The following is a 14,207-nucleotide window of genomic DNA, read 5'->3' on the forward strand; positions in this document are numbered from 1 at the left end:
ATGACTCCTGTTCGTATTCTCATATATATTAATAATCACATTTTGGCATATCATTTAATTTACTTAATTTCTTTACTTTTTATTATCTATCTCTGATTGCTCCAATACAAATTTCATGAAAGGAAGAATGTCCAAATGGATCACAAATGCCTAGAACTATCTGGAACATGGAATTTTCTTTGTCAGTATTTGTTAATTAACTGATGAAAGAATGAATTGCTATTTATTTTCTACTCTATGAGACTTCAAACACACTAAGAGTAAGCCTCGAAGCTTTAATTATTTGTATCCTTCTTAATACCTTGAACCTTCATATGAAAACGTCTATCCAGCTACAAAATCCTCTTTAAGAAAAATCTCCATATATTGACTTAAATTTGCAAGCATTGCAGTGTCACTTCTTTTTGCCTGTAATGATCCAATTGACTTCAAAGTTAGTTTATCAAAGTAGTTCTATAATGGGAAATTTTGGGCTATCAAGTGTTTTTGGCATATCAGCTGGAAAAAGCCAATTTAGAAAGCCATTATAAGATGAATGAATAAAATTTGAAATTCAAAGACATGGGTTATGAATTCAATTATTTAGAAAAGGAACTCTTTTGATCTATACTTCATTTCTGTTATATTATCTACTGTCAGTTTTTGATTTTATCATAACACTTAGTTCAGGCACTACCTTGATTCAAATATGTAATATTTCTCCATAAGAAAAAGAATAAGCTTTAGCTTGAAAAAGAAAAATCACCCACCAGAATTAAGCCTAAATGAAATGAGTATATTGTATGTAAGTTCCCCAACCTCCTTCCATCTCACCAACTCTTCTGGAAATCTGTCCATGTTGAAATGCTCACATGTTGAATCTTATTAGTACAAATGTTTTATTTTAGAACCATCCCCCAAAGCTAATTATATTGTAAAGAACACCGTGTATGCTAGCAGATGAAGTGAAAGTCACTGGGTCATGTCCAACTCTTTGTGACCCCATGGACTATACAATCCATGGAATTCTCTAGGCCAGAATACTGGCGTAGATAACCTTTCCCTTCTCCAGAGGATCTTCCCAAGCCAGGTATCAAACCCAGGTCTCCCACATTGCAGGCAAATTCTTTACCATCTGAGCCACAAGGGAAGCCCCATGCTAGCAGAATTTTGGTTCAATAAGATTCTTCTTTCTTCCCATTCTTTTTTTCCCCATTTACCTTCTTCCGCTTGTCATTATATACATTCTCATGATTTCATCTTTACCATGTCCTATAGTCATAGAATTTTAATAACTTTTATCTAGATCCTTCAAGGCTAACATTGATTGTGTACTTAACTAAATTTTAAATAGCATGAATGTGGGAAGGATAGCAAAACTAGAAATCCAATGTAGATTGAATGAAGATGACATTTAATGATTGTATGAATGTAAATGTCAAGTGCAAGATAGTAAAGCCTGATTAGCAGCATTATGTATGGAAAACACAAGGTAAAGGATTTAGTTCTCTGCATATGAAATGTGAGTCAAAATACTATGGAAATGATAAACATAGAGCTTAGGCCACTTTAAAGATTCTAATGTATGTAAGAAGAGAATTAAGAGTCCCTCTCCTTTGGACTTGGAATTGTATGTTAGATAGTTCATTTAGGTTTGTATGCCATACCTGTTAGGAGTTGCTGACAAATACAAAAGAAAAAAAGAATAAGCGAGACTGCTAGAAACAACTCAATTAAAAATTAACTGAAGAAGAGGGAAATGTTTATCTTGAAAACAGAAGATATGAAAGAAACAAAAAAGCTCTAAAAACATTTAAATCTTTGTAATTACGAGGAAAGGAGCAATGCGTCCCAGGTTGTCCCAGAAGATAAAAATAATTCAATGTGTTGAAGTTATAGGAAAACAAATATAGCTTGATATAAGAAGGAACTAGAGCCTTAAAATTAGGGTTAAATACCTATGAGATAACCTTTCCTATCAGTTGTTTCCATCCATTGATGTGCTGTAAAAGTTTAGATGGCCATCTGTTTAAAGGCAATTTTCTAAAACATTGTTCAGCTCAGTTCAGTCACTCAGTCGTGTCTGAGTCTTTGCAAGCCCATGGACTGTAGCACGCCAGGCCTCCCTGTCCCTCACCAACTCCCGGTGTTTACCCAAACTCATGTCCATTGAGTCGGTGATGATATCCAACCATCTCATTCTCTGTCAGCCCCTTCTCTTCCCACCTTCAATCCTTCCCAGCATCAGACTCTTTTCCAAGGACTTAGTTCTTCACATCAGGTGGCCAAAGTATTGGAGTTTCAGCTTCAACATCAGTCCTTCCAATGAAACATTGTTAAGGAAGTAAAAATAAAGAGCATTTCCACTGGAATATACTCTGATGCCATGGGCTCATACCAGAAACTTAACTTCAGTCAAAGCCCCACACTTCTAAAAGTTTCTACTCCTCTGATACTGTAACATGTTTCTTTTCCATTCACTGTGGCTTCATTTTCCTTGGCACTGCTCTCACATCCACTTCCATCATTTTTTTCCAGTAGTCACATAGTTCTCCACCCAACCTGGCCTAGATGTTCAAAACCATCACCTCTATTCTAATAAGGCCTAAATATTTTCCTCTTTCAATTTTATCCTATTTTATGATTTCCATTACAAATCACCTATATTCTAACTCCAGCCACACTGAAAAAAAATTAGGGGGTGAGAATAATTAATATTGAGCTTCTGAAAAAATATTGGGGGATTTCAAAAACACTTGATTTCCTTTGAAACCATGGAATCCAGATTGTGTCTCAGAAAAAGATGAATCAGCAAAATGAAGATGTTTTTACTCCACAATAAAAAATAACTTTCTAAGCCTTATAAAAAGTCAAATCCCTTCCTTAACAAAGGAGCCTCTATCACCAGTGATGGAGAATAAGTAAGAATAAGTAGAAGGAACTTGATTAGATGAGGCAAACTGATGCTGCCAGCTAAATTTCCATGCTCCAAATCGTCTGGTCCACTTTGATCTATATTCCATTTAGGCCACAACTACACTTTTCCTTAAGCCACTTTTCCTTGGCTTAAAACTCAACATTCAAAAAGCTAAGATGATGATATCTGGTTCCATCCCTTCATGGCAAATAGATGGGGAAACAGTGGAAACAGTGACAGACTTTATTTCCGGGACTCCAAAATCACTGCAGATAGTGACTGCATTCATGAAATTAAAAGACACTTGCTCCTTGGAAGAAAAGCTATGACCAACCTAGACAGCATATTCAAAAGCAGAGACATTACTTTGCCAACAAATGTCCATCCAGTCAAAGCTATAGTTTTGCCAGTAGTCATGTATGGATGTTAGAGTTGGACCATAAAGAAAGCTGAATGTTGAAGAATCAATGCTTTTGAACTGTGGTGTTGGAGAAGACTCTTGAGAGTCCCTTGGACTGCAAGGAGATCCAACCAGTCCATCCTAGAGGAAATCAGTCCTGAATATTCATTGGAAGGACTGATGCTGAAGCTGAAACTCCATTACTTTGGCCACCTGATGCAAAGAACTGACTCATTGGGAAAGACCCTGATTCTGGAAAAGATTGAGGGCAGGAGGAGAAGGGAATGACAGAGGATGAGATGGCATCACCAACTTGATGGATATGAGTTTGAGTAAACTCTGGGAGTTGGTGATGGACATGGAAGCCTGGCGTGCTGCAGCCCATGAAATTGCAGAGTCAGACACTACTGACTGATTTGAACTGAACAGTTTTCCTTGGAACATGCTAAATCCTAAAACCCCTAAATATATTTATTGATTAGGGTAAAAACAATAAACAAATACAATTCACATTTTACAAAAGCCTTCAGTTCAGTTCAGTCGCTCAGTCATGTCTGACTCTTTGTGACCCCATGAATTGCAGCACGCCAGGCTTCCCTGTCCATCACCAACTCCCGGAGTTCACCCAAACTCATGTCTATCAAGTCGGTGATGCCATCCAGCCATCTCATCCTCTGTCGTCCCCTTCTCCTCCTGCCCCCAATCCTTCCCCACATCAGTCTTTTCCAATGAGTCAACTCTTTACATGAGGTTGCCAGAGTACTGGAGTTTCAGCTTTAGCATCAGTCTTTCCAAAGAAATCCCAGGACTGATCTTTAAAATGGACTGATTGGATCTCCTTGCAGTCCAAGGGACTCTCAAGAGTCTTCTCCAACACCACAGTTCCAAAGCATCATTCTTCGGCACTCAGCTTTTTTCACAGTCCAACTCTCACATCCATACATGACCACTGGAAAAACCATAGCCTTGACCAGATGGATCTTTTTTGGCAAAGTAATGTCTCTGCTTTTGAATATGCTGTCTAGGTTGGTCATAACTTTTCTTCCAAGCAGTAAGCGTCTTTTAATTTCATGGCTGCAGTCACCATCTGCAGTGATTTTGGAGCCCAAAAATATAAAGTCTGACACTGTTTCCACTTTTTCCCCATCTATTTCCAATGAAATGATGGGACCAGATGCCATGATCTTAGTTTTCTGAATGTTGAGCTTTAAGCCAACTTTTTCACTCTCCTCTTTCACTTTCATCAAGAGGCTTCTTAGTTCCTCTTCACTTTCTGCCATAAGGGTGGTGTCATCTGCATAGCTGAGGTTATTGATATTTCTCCTGGCAATCTTGATTCCAACTTGTGCTTCCTCCAGCCCAGCATCTCTCATGCTGTACTCTGCATATAAGCTAAATAAGTAGGGTGACAATATATAGCCTTGACATAATCCTTTTCCTATTTGTAACCAGTCTGTTGTTCCATGTCTAGTTCAAACTGTTGCTTCCTGACCTGCATATATGTTTCTCATGAGGCAAGTCAGGTGGTCTTGTATTCCCATCTTTTTCAGAATTTTCTACAGTTTATTGTGATCCACGCAAAAGCCTTAAAGTGGTCCAAATATTTATTTATTCCTTGGGTTCATTTCTTTGGTTGGGTTTTTAAATCCCAAGAAGTTTTCTGTAATTCACATAAAATAGTGTCATGTGCAGATATGTCATACTTTTAAGCTGTTCCTCCCTTAAATACTCTCTTTCAGTATATGAGAATAAAATGATTTTACAATTTCTGGCCCTATGCAGTTTACTGGGGCTTCCCTGATAGCTCAGTTGGTGCAGGAGACCCCGGTTCAGTTCCTGAGTCAGGACAATCCCCTGGAGAAGGGAAAGACCACCCACTCTTGTATTCTGGTCTAGAAAATTCCATGGACTCTATAATTCATGGGGTTGCAAAGAGTCAGATACAACTGATCTACTTTTGCTTTCACATAGTTTATTACTTAGATCTCTCTGAGCATGGACTTTTCAATGATTAAGTCTTGTATCTTCTCTTTTTCTGCATCAATCTTTCCAATCCTTAGACCCTGGTTAATCTAGTTGCTCCTGCTTCTTGCCTGCTTTGGGCTCCCGAGCTCTGAAAAATGTGCTATTATAATGAAATTCAATGGCTCCAACCACTCCAACATATTTTTATACCAATTAATCTGTAACCTTTCTCTGTTCTTTGTCAATATATTAGTTGGCATACCTCACAGTGCTATTGGTTTCTCATTAATTTTGTTGTTATCACTCACATAAACTCTATACCTTCTCTGTAAATCCCACTCACTCAAACTTACTCTAAGGGAATAAGATGTACTCACATATATATGGCTTCCTCAACCTAAATGTCAACAGAGGAATGAATAAAGAAGATGTAATACATATACATAGTGGAATATCCCTCAGCCTTAAAAAAGGATCAAAATTGTACCATTTGCTGAGATGTGAATGGACCCAGAAACTGTCATACAGAGTGAAATAAATCAGTAAATAGAAAAACATATATCACATATTAACACTTATATGCACAATCTATAAAAATGGTATAGATGATCTTATTTGCAAAGCAGAAATAGAGACAGACATAGAGAACAAATGTATGGATACCAAGGGGGAAGGGTGGGTGGGAGGAATTGGGAGATTGAGATTGACATATATACACTATTGATAATATGTATAAAATAGAAAACTAAGGAGAACATATTATATAGCACAGGGAACTCTACTCAGTGCTTTGTGGTGATCTGCATGGGAAGCATGTCCAAAAAAGATAGGCTATAAGTATAATTGACTCACTTTGCTATATAGCAGAAACTAAAAACATCATAAAGCAATTACAGTTGAATAATTTTTTTTTAATTTTAAAAACAAAATTTAAAGCAAAAGCAAATATGGTTTCCTTTAGCTGCTCTTCATTCCTTAGGAATATACACCTTTATCTCCATCCTTGTTTCCTCATCAGCTCTCATTTTAGGCACAGCACTGTCATTTTTGGTTCTTCAGACTTCAAGGATGTCTTTATTGCGTTGTTCTTCTATGATTCTATTCTACTGAATTTCTATTGCCTGAATTTCATCACTGAATTTTAAAAATAGATCAAATGTACTCTATTCCAATATACCTGCTTTTGATCCCACTAATGTTCTCCAATATTCTCCTCTACCTGGCTTCAGGGTACAAAAAATGTGTATTTTTCACTCTTCTTTGTATAAGAGTATATGGCACACAGCCCATGTTGTTGAATCATCGGCTTCACTTCTAAAGCTACCAAATTGTACGTGTTCCTCATTATTTTAATTCACTAAGATGTCCTTTTCTCACTTGAAAACAGGAATAATACTATTTTGAGGATTATATCAATTAATGTATATAGGACTCTTAAGAATACTTGAAACATATGAGGGCTAAGAGTGTGGTAGCCATTTCTAACTTTGTAATTTTTCTCTAAAGATGTGATGTTTTGCTTATGGTAGTCAAATGGTATTTTCTTATAGGGATGGAAATTTGGCAACATGTAGCTGGATTTCTTCTGCATATACTCTGACCTATGCATCCATCAACTATTATCATAATACTGTATGATGGAACAAGACAAAATTTAGCAGGGGAAGTGAGAATATTATTTTCTTACCATAGCATTGGCTATAGCTATTTCTTATATAGGGTTTCCCTGGTGGCTCAGAGGTTAAAGCGTCTGCCTGGAATGCAGGAGACCCAGGTTTGATCCCTGGGTCAGGAAGATCCCCTGGAGTAGTTTATGATCTCAGTTTATCTCCAGGCTGCAGACTGAGTTATATCTGCTCTATGTATGCCTCACTTTCCTTTACCTAATACCTCTCCTAGGCATATCCTCATGGTGAATCAACAGATCACAATAGACAAGCCAAACCATGTAAATACATTTAAAGCTTCTCATGCATACCTGCTCACATTCCACTGAGGCATCAAGTCATATGTCTAGTCCCAAAGTAACAGGGGAAAAGAGGTATACTCTGCCCCAAGGCAACGGGGGAGAAAGGGAGGGAGGGAGAAAGAGAGATGAAGGGACATCTACTGAATAGTACCTCAGTTTATAAAAATGTGTCCTTTCGTTTACAAATTTTCACATTCCTCCTACTTGAGAAGTTCTAGATCTGGAGAACATCAAATTGGGCCATCTGATAGTAGCAAGAGGCAAGGAATTGCTCAAATACTAATGGCATTTTGTTATAAGGAAACAGGTCAGCATGAGGGTGTTCTTACTGGGCCTCCAGAAGTGACACCAAATCATTTGTAAATTCTTTTTGCCCAAGGTATAATCTGAATCTAATAAAGCCTGTAGATTCAACCTCCAGTTGGCAGGAAATACAGGGGGTAAAGGAACATGTTCAATGAGGAAAATGAAGAAACAAGTAGACACATTCAATGTTTGTACTAAAAAAACTGACCCAGACTTTACAAAAATATCAGTGTTATTCAAAACATTTTAAAGCACAGACATGCTCTTAGATTAGAAATTTGTAGAAACAAAATGCAGTGTGACTCCTTGTTGGGGTTGATGAAAAAGTCTTTGGTGGGGGATAATGTGAAAAAATTTGAAAATTGATTGACTGTTAAATAATATTTAAATTACTATCAGTTTATCCATATTTTTAATTTATATAGATATAGATCAGGGTTTTCCGGGTGGCTCATTGGTAAAGAATCTGCCTGTCAATGCAGGAGACATGGGTTCAATCGCTGGGTCAAGAAGATCCCCTGGAGACAGAAATGGCAAACCTACCCCAGGATTCTTGCCTGGGAAATGCCACGGACAGAGGAGTCTGGCAGGCTACAGTTCATGGGGTCACAAAAGAGCCAGACAAGATTTACTGATGAAAATACACAGAGATATAGACCAAGAGAAAGAGAAATAGTGTTGTGACAGAGAATATAATAGTCTCAGTAAATGCACACCAAAATATTTAAAGTGAAATATTCATAATGCCTGCAAATTATTTTTTAAATTGTCCTTTATTAGCTCAGATGGTAAAGCATCTGCTTGCAATGTGGGAGACCTGGGCTCGATACCTAGTTGGGAAGGTCCCCTGGAGAAGGAAATGGCAACCCACTCCAGTATTATTGCCTGGAGAATTCCATGGAAAGTGGAGCCTGGAGGGCTACAGCCCATGGGCCGTAAAGAGTCAGACATGACTGAGTGACTAAAACACACATATATTTATAGATAAGAGTATGAGGGAGATGAAAAGTAAATTTAGCAAATCTTAGTATTTCTCAAACCTATTTCAGAAGGAATACAGGCTTTTATTGTACTAGTCTTTTCTTTTTTCCCATTTTTGAAAGATTTCAAACGTAAAATTGAAGAAAGAATAAATAAAATATAGTCAGTCTGATACATCTTCCCTGAATGCTCCCAAACAAACTTCAAGATTTAAAAAACCTTGGGCCTTGTTAGATTGCTCTGTTCTGAAGGAAATATCCCCGCCTAATTAAAGTAAGCTTAAAAACGTATCACTTATTTGCACCATGACAATCTTAGTACTTTTCCTTAGAGTCTGCTTATTATATCTTATTTCAGATTTGGAAAAGAACCTCAATAGATTTTGAATTTATTTTCTTTCCATATCTCATACCTCCAAATCATGATTTTCCATAGCAATACTGATTTAATTAGTGTTCTCAATGTTTTAATTAAATGTATCATTTTCTTTTTTTGTGGGGGAGGAATTCTCCATCATGAAGAAAGTCCACTTTTAACTCTCTAGGGGGATAGTAATCTCTCATTTTCAGTTCTTATCGGTTCTTTTACACAGTTTTCTTTGTGTGTGTTAATTCCTCAATGTTTTTTTTTTTCCCCCTCAAATATAGGATTGTGCAGAGATAATGGTTATTTTTGATAATATCTTTTTATTCTTCAGTTTTTTTCTTAGTATTTCCTTTCTTTTCAACAGTAAAAAAAACTGAACATGATCTCTTGTCACACATATTAATAAAGATTATGTAAAATTTTATACTTAAAAATATATATTTATGTATAATCACTGCTATACAGGTATCCAAAAAATATACACACATAAATACTAAACAATTCTTATTTAAAATATTTTAATTATTACAAAAACAATCACTGAAATCAACCAGGAGAGTTCTATACAAAAATTCCCTATACGTTTTAATTCATCTTTAGTCACTGAAAGCAGTCATTTCATTTATTTCAATATCATTAGGATTAAAATTTAGAACACAATAAATAGACAAAATAAAAATACTATTTCCCAAAATAAAACATTTCTTGAATATAGGAATGAGTAACATGCATAAGTAAATATAAACATTATTTAATAATTTCAATATATTACAATCTCTGGCCCCAATTTATCTAGTGAAATTCTTGGAACTCATTATAGCCTAACTAATCTAATCTAAAATGAAATAGAAGTTTATCTTTAAGGATAAGCAAGTACTATATAATACAATTGAAAGAAAGAGTTACTTCGGATGAATTTTTGAAAACGTGTTATACATCACTTGAAAATATACTTGTCAAAAGAAGAAGAGGAAGGAGGAAGAGGAGAAGGGAAGGAAGAAAAGAGGTTCACACAGCTAATTTTGTGTGATGAACAGACTTGATGTTAAGGCCAAACTCTCTGTCTGTGCTGCCACAGGCTGGGTAACTCTATGTTGAAAGAACTTTATAAAAAAATGTGATATTGCTTTACCTCAGTTTCTTAACAATCCCCAGAGCGTAAATATTGTAAAAGAGCTGCCCCATCCATGATCTTCCATAGCAACATGGAAAGATTGAAAGTCATATTTAGAAAAGAATCTGAGCTCCTTGAAAGACTACACTGTATTTCATATAATAGAATATATTAAATATTGCGAAATTGTCTGTCCCAGATTTTGGTAACAAGTAGTTTTAAAATCTTCTCTAACTTTATTTCTAATGCTAAAAGCATGCACTATTCTTTAAACTGTGTCTTATTAATAAACAAAAGCAAATGCATCCAAATGAACCAAGTGTGTTAATATTCAATTAGGCTGATGCATCTGTACTTTAGTAATTCTTCAGTAATTATAATTTTAAAAATCTGTCTGTATAAACAACAAATATTACCAAAGATCAAAGAAACAACTGAGAAAAATCAGCTAGTTGAAAGAACATTAAAATCTAATCAAAACTCCTTATTTGACAAGTGCAAACACTGAAGCTCAAAGAACATGGGCACGTGATAAGAGACAAAAAAGGAATGAGTGTCTTGGCTTTCACCCAGGCTGTCTTCATCAAGAAATAGATCAACAGTAACTACTAGGTAGGTGAGAGCTATGCCAAGGATATCAAAATGATCCTGCACTCAGATGCCCAGAGGGTGAGCCTATTTACAAATAAGTAAGGTAAAGTGTGATAATTGATTTATGTATGTAAATTATTTTATGTTTGAAGCACCACTTTAAATAAGTGTCAGTTTTGAAACAAAAGGGAAGGGTAACAACATTTAAAAGAATGAAACAGCCCAAAGACACGACATAAACTGATTAGAACCAAATAGGTCCAAGATGGTGGACATTCAACCTCCACTAGACCTTGCGCTCAGCATATGCCCACTGTAACACATCAGCACACTAAATTACACACTCAAAGGCACTATGACAGTTCTAAGACTGACCATAAAAGTCAAAAAGTGGGCAGTGGCCCAATATCTGTAAATCCCCAACCCCTTCTCCAAAATTCTCCTCCCACTCATTAGCCTATGAAATTAGGCACCTCTAAACAAACAGAAGCAGAAGATATTAAGAAGAGATGGCAAGAATACACGGAAGAACTGTACAAAAAAGATCTTCACGACCCAGATAATCATGATGGTGTGATCACTCATCTAGAGCCAGACATCCTGGAATGTGAAGTCAAGTGGGCCTTAGAAAGCATCACTATGAACAAAGCTAGTGGAGGTGATGGAATTCCAGTTGAGCTATTTCAAATCCTGAAAGATGATGCTGTCAAAGTGCTGCACTCAATATGCCAACAAATTTGGAAAACTCAGCAGTGGCCACAGGACTGGAAAAGGTCAGTTTTCATTCCAATCCCAAAGAAAGGCAATGCCAAAGAATGCTCAAACTACTGCACAATGGCACTCATCTCACACACTAGTAAAGTAATGCTCAAAATTCTCCAAGCCAGGCTTCAGCAATATGTGAACCGTGAAATTCCAGATGTTCAAGCTGGTTTTAGAAAAGGCAGAGGAACCAGAGATCAAATTGCCAACATCCGCTGGATCATGGAAAAAGCAAGAGAGTTCCAGAAAAACATCTATTTCTGCTTTCTTGATTATGCCAAAGCCTTTGACTGTGTGGATCACAATAAACTGTGGAAAATTCTGAAAGAGATGGGAATACCAGACCACCTGACCTGCCTCTTGAGAAATCTGTATGCAGCTCAGGAAGCAACAGTTAGAACTGGACATGGAACAACAGACTGGTTCCAAATAGGAACAGGAGTATGTCAAGGCTGTATATTGTCACCCTACTTATTTAACTTCTATGCAGTGTACATCATGAGAAACGCAGGACTGGAAGAAGCACAAGCTGGAATCAAGATTGCCGGGAGAAATATCAATAACCTCAGATATGCAGATGACACCAGCCTTATGGCAGAAAGTGAAGAGGAACTAAACAGTCTCTTGATGAAAGTGAAAGAGGAGAGTGAAAAAGTTGGCTTAAAGCTCAACATTCAGAAAATGAAGATCATAGCATCTGGTCCCATCACTTCATGGGAAATAGATGGGAAAACAGTGGAAACACTGTCAGACTTTATTTTGGGGGGCTCCAAAATCACTGCAGATGGTGACTGCAGCCGTGAAATTAAAAGACGCTTACTCCTTGGAAGAAAAGTTATGACCAACCTAGATAGTATATTCAAAAGCAGAGACATTACTTTGCCAACAAAGTCCGTCTAGTCAAGGCTATGGTTTTTCCAGTGGTCATGTATGGATGTGAGAGTTGGACTGTGAAGAAAGCTGAGTGCCAAAGAATTGATGCGTTTGAACTGTGGTGTTGGAGAAGACTCTTCAGAGTCCCTTGGACTGTGAGGAGATCCAACCAGTCCATTCTGAAGATCAACCCTGGGATTTCTTTGGAAGGACTGATGCTAAAGCTGAAGCTTCAGTACTTTGGCCACCTCATGTAAAGAGTTGACTCATTGGAAAAGACTTTGATGCTGGGACGGATTGTTTGCAGGAGAAGAAGGGGATGACAGAGGATGAGATGGCTGAATATTATCACTGACTCGATGGATGCGAGTCTGAGTGAACTCTGGTAGTTGGTGATGGACAGGGAGGCCTGGTGTGCTGTGATTCATGGGTCGCAAATAGTCAGACACGACTGAACGACTGAACTGAACTGAACTGAAACAAACTGACCTACCCCAGGTTGCTAGATGCCTATCATTCTACTGGAGATCAGTGGATAAATAACTCCAGAAAGAATGAAGGGATGGAGCCAAAGCATAAACAATACCCAGTTGTGGATGGGACTGGTGATACAAGCAAGGTCCAATGCTGTAAAGAGCAATACTGCATAGGAACCTGGAATGTTAGGTCCATGAATCAAGGCAAATTGGAAGTAGTCAAACAGGAGATGGCAAAAGTGAATATCAACATTCTAGGAATCAGCAAATTAAAATGGACTGGAATGGGTGAATTTAACTCAGATGACCATTATATCTACTACTGTGGGCAGGAATCCCTGAGAAGAAATGGAGTAGCCATCCAGGTCAACGAAAGAGTCCGAAAAGCATTACTTGGATGCAATTACAAAAACAACAGAATGATCTCTGTTCATTTCCAAGGCAAATGATTCAATATCACAGTAATCCAAGTTTATGTCCCAACCAGTAACACTGAAGAAGCTGTAGTTGAATGGTTCTATGAAGACCTACAACCTTTTAGAACAAACACCCCAAAAAGATGTCCTTTTCATTATAAGGGTCTGGAATGTAAAAGTAAAAAGTAAAGAAACACCTGGGGTAACAGGCAAATTTGGCCTTGGAATACGGAATGAAGCAGAGCAAAGGCTAATAGAGTTTTGCCAAGAAAACGCATGGAGAAGGCAATGGAACCCCACTACAGTACTCTTGACGGGAAAATCCCATGGACAGTGGTGCCTGGTAGGCTGCAGTCCATGGGGATGCTAAGAGTCAGAAACAACTGAGCGACTTCACTTTCACTTTTCACTTTCATGCATTGGGGAAGCAAACGGCAACCCACTCCAGTGTTCTTGCCTGGAGAATCCCAGGGACGAGGGAGCCTGGTGAGCTGCCATCTACGGGCTTGCGCAGAGTCAGACATGACTGAAGTGAATTAGCAGCAGCAGCAGCAGTAGCAAGAGAATGTACTGGTGATAGCAATCACCCTCTTCCAACAACACAAGAGAAGACTCTATACATGGACATCACCAGATGGTCAACACCAAAATTTGAGTAATTATATTCTTTGCAGCCAAAGATGGAGAAGCTCTATACAGTCAACAAAAACAAGACTGGGAGCTTACTGTGGCTCAGATCATGAACTCCTTATTGCCAAATTCAGACTTAAATTGAAGAAAGTAGGGAAGACCACTAGACAGTTCAGGTATAACCTAAATCAAATTCCTTATGATTATACAGTGGAAGTGAGAAATAATTTAAGGGCCTAGATCTGATAGAGAGAGTGCCTGATGAACTATGGAAGGAGATTCCTGACATTGTACAGGAGACAGGGATCAAGACCATCCCCATGGAAAAGAAATGCAAAAAAGCAAAATGGCTGTCTGGGGAGGCCTTACAAATAGCTGTGAAAAGAAGAGAGGCGAAAAGCAAAGGAGAAAAGGAAAGATATAAGCATCTGAATGCAGAGTTCCAAAGAATAGCAAGAAGAG

General features: G+C 37.6%; 1 non-coding gene across 1 annotated transcript; it reads left to right on the forward strand.

The window, feature by feature from the left end:
* Positions 1-6,984: 6,984 nt before the first annotated feature.
* TRNAS-GGA (transfer RNA serine (anticodon GGA)) lies at positions 6,985-7,057 on the forward strand. Its single transcript has one exon. It is a non-coding gene; the product is annotated as a tRNA-Ser (tRNA).
* The last annotated feature ends 7,150 nt before the right edge of the window (positions 7,058-14,207 follow it).

This window comes from Budorcas taxicolor, chromosome 4 (assembly GCF_023091745.1).
Source record: "Budorcas taxicolor isolate Tak-1 chromosome 4, Takin1.1, whole genome shotgun sequence".
In the NCBI taxonomy this organism is placed as follows: Eukaryota; Metazoa; Chordata; class Mammalia; order Artiodactyla; family Bovidae; genus Budorcas; species Budorcas taxicolor.